Here is a 3204-nt window from a genome sequence, read left to right as displayed (position 1 = left end):
TGCTGGGAGAAATACCAATAACCACAGATAAGCAGATGACACCACCCTTATGACAGAAAGTGAAGAAGAACTAAAGAGCTTGTGATGAAAGTGAAAGAGGAGAGTGAAAAAGTTGGCTTACAGCTCAACATTCAGAAAACTGAGATCATGGCATCCAGTCTCATCACTTCATGGCAAATAGATGGGGAAACAGTGGAAACAGTGGCTGACTTTATTTTTGGGGGCTCCAAAATCACTGCAGATGGTGATTGCAGCCACGAAATTAAAAGACGCTTACTGCTTGGCAGAAAAGTTATGACCAACCTAGACAGCATATTAAAAAGCAGAGAGAGAAGGCAGCGGTGGCGGCAGTGACAACGGCGGCTCTGGAGGCTGCAGTCCCAGTCCTGGCTTCGGCCCCAGCCCCACCATGGTGACGCTTGCTGAGCTGCTGGTGCTCCTGGCCACCCTCCTGGCCACGGCCTCGGGCTACTTCATCAGCATTGACGCACATGCAGAGGAGTGCTTCTTCGAGTGGGTCACCTTGGGCACCAAGATGGGCCTCATCTTTGAGGTGGCCGAGGACGGCTTCCTGGACATCAACATGGAGATTACAGGACCTGATAATAAAGGAATTTATAAAGGGGACCGGGAGTCCAGTGGGAAATACGCATTTGCTGCTCACATGGATGGAACATATAAGTTTTGTTTTAGCAATAGGATGTATACCATGACTCCAAAGATAGTGATGTTCACCATTGATATTGGGGAAGTCCCCAAAGGACAAGACATGGAAACAGAAGCTCACCAGAACAAGCTAGAAGAAATGATTAATGAGCTCACAGTGGTGATGACAGCTGTGAAGCATGAACAGGAATACATGGAAGTTCAAGAGAGAATACACAGAGCAATCAATGACAACACAAACAGCAGAGTGGTCCTTTGGTCCTTCTTTGAAGCTCTTGTTCTAGTTGCCATGACACTGGGACAAATCTACTACCTGAAGAGATTCTTCAAAGTCCGGAGGGTTGTTTAAAAGCCTTTTCCCCATAATCCCAAATTCATAATTCACTGTTTACCAAACATCTTGGTCATAATAATGTCATTAGTTTCTATGTTTTTATTTTCTGAACTGTATCTTCACAGCTTGTTTCTTTGTGATTAATAGATATTGGGGGAAAACACTTTTTTAGGAAAGCTATAGTGAAAATTTGACATTTGATTGGCATAAATTCATATTTGAATTCTGCCTCCATTATACAGGCCCTCCCAAAGCTCAAACACTGTAAGCCAGATATAGGTGTAGAGTCCTTAGGTTTCTTTCCTTTTATTTTCATTATAAAATACAGTTTGTTCAGGATAGTACTTTACTAAAATGACTCTCTTCTTGGGATCCCTTATCCTGCAGTTCAGGTCACTAGAAAGATTCATTTTGTTGAGAAACAACAATCTGAATCTTGACACTTTCTATCCAGCTTGATGGTAGAGCTCTGTGACTAGAGTATGTGACCAGGTTGGTACTTTTATACTTTGTCTATCTTATTTTTGCTTTAAAGATATGACTTAAACCAACAACCTTTACCCACTCCTCCAAAGTTTCACTTTGAACCTTAGAAGTCAGTCACCTCCACTTAAAATTGTTGACACAAGCAGCTAATAACCATTTTTTGGTTTCTGCCTAACCTTGTAAGAAGTCTATTAAAGCCAATTCTCTTGGGAGTTTTAGCAAATGGTAGCTCTTTTTCTTTCTATGATGGCGCATCCACCTTTTCTACTCTTGGCATGTAGGAGGTATGCATTCATGTAACTGGAAAAATCTGGATTTCTGATGCCAAAGGGTTAAAGCCTCTTGGATTTCTTTGCAGTGATATACAGCCACTATTTTATTTTTGATCAGTGGCATTTTGGCCACTGTTTAATTAGGGTACTGAATATCACTGTCAGTACTAGGGTTTTTGTTTTTCTTGGGTCTTTCTTTTTTGGCACATGTGAATTTTGTTTTGTGTAGAACGAAACGACTTTCTTTTGGTCTCTGATGATGGGTTTAAAAATCAAGGAGCATCTGGTTTTATTGTGGGGATGATCCAGGATTATGTTGTGACTGATGTATATTGGTTACTTGTACATTTTTTTTTTTTGGATCTTTACAAGGGGAAAACTACAAGTAACGAGTTTCGTATAATTAAATTTGTTACAGGTTTTCATGTTCAGGGTACACAATTTTTCAACCTTGGGTGAAAATACTAGCAACAGTTTAAGGTAACTGAGTTTTACCTGAGGACAACTGTTGCATGCCAATTTGTGTGTGTGTGTGTGTGTGTGCAAAAACTTCAAAATTGAGTTAAAAGATGTAAATTTAAAATTGGTTGTGTATCTGATCTGCCCCAGGTTCAGTAAATAAACAGTTCTTTTTAAAAACAAACAAAAAAACACATTAAAAAGATCATACACCATGACCAAGTGGGCTTTATCCCAGGGATGCAAGGATTCTTCAATATCCACAAATCAGTGTAATACACCACATTAACAAATTGAAAAATAAAAGTCATATGATTATCTCAATAGATGCAGAGAAAGCCTTTGATAAAATTCAACATCCATTTATGATAAAAACACTCCAGAAAGCAGGAATAGAAGGAACATACCTCAACATAATAAAAGCTATATATGACAAACCCACAGCAAACATTATCCTCAATGGTGAAAAATTGAAAGCATTTCCTCTAAAGTCAGGAACAAGACCAGGGTGCCCACTCTCACCACTACTATTCAATATAGTTTTGGAAGTTTTGGCCACAGCAATCAGAGCAGAAAAAGAAATAAAAGGAATCCAAATTGGAAAAGAAGAAGTAAAACTCTCACTGTTTGCAGATGACATGATCCTCTACATAGAAAACCCTAAAGACTCCACCAGAAAACTACTAGAGCTAATCAATGAATATAGTAAAGTTGCAGGATATGAAATCAACACACAGAAATCCCTTGCATTCCTATACACTAATAATGAGAAAACAGAATGAGAAATTAAGGAAACAATTCCATTCACCATTGCAACGAAAAGAATAAAATACTTAGGGATATATATACATAAAGAAACTAAAGACCTATATATAGAAAACTATAAAACACTGATGAAAGAAATCAAAAAGGACACTAATAGATGGAGAAATATACCATATTCATGGATCAGAAGAATCAATTGAGTGAAAATGAGTATACTACCCA

General features: G+C 38.4%; 1 pseudogene; it reads left to right on the top strand.

Annotated features, from left to right (window-relative positions):
• Window positions 1-335: 335 nt before the first annotated feature.
• On the top strand, window positions 336-1703 carry LOC139183056 (transmembrane emp24 domain-containing protein 2 pseudogene; annotated as a pseudogene).
• The last annotated feature ends 1501 nt before the right edge of the window (window positions 1704-3204 follow it).

The sequence above is a fragment of the Bos indicus genome, chromosome 1 (genome assembly GCF_029378745.1).
Source record: "Bos indicus isolate NIAB-ARS_2022 breed Sahiwal x Tharparkar chromosome 1, NIAB-ARS_B.indTharparkar_mat_pri_1.0, whole genome shotgun sequence".
NCBI classification, from domain to species: Eukaryota; Metazoa; Chordata; class Mammalia; order Artiodactyla; family Bovidae; genus Bos; species Bos indicus.
This window is presented reverse-complemented; position numbering and strand designations above follow the sequence as displayed.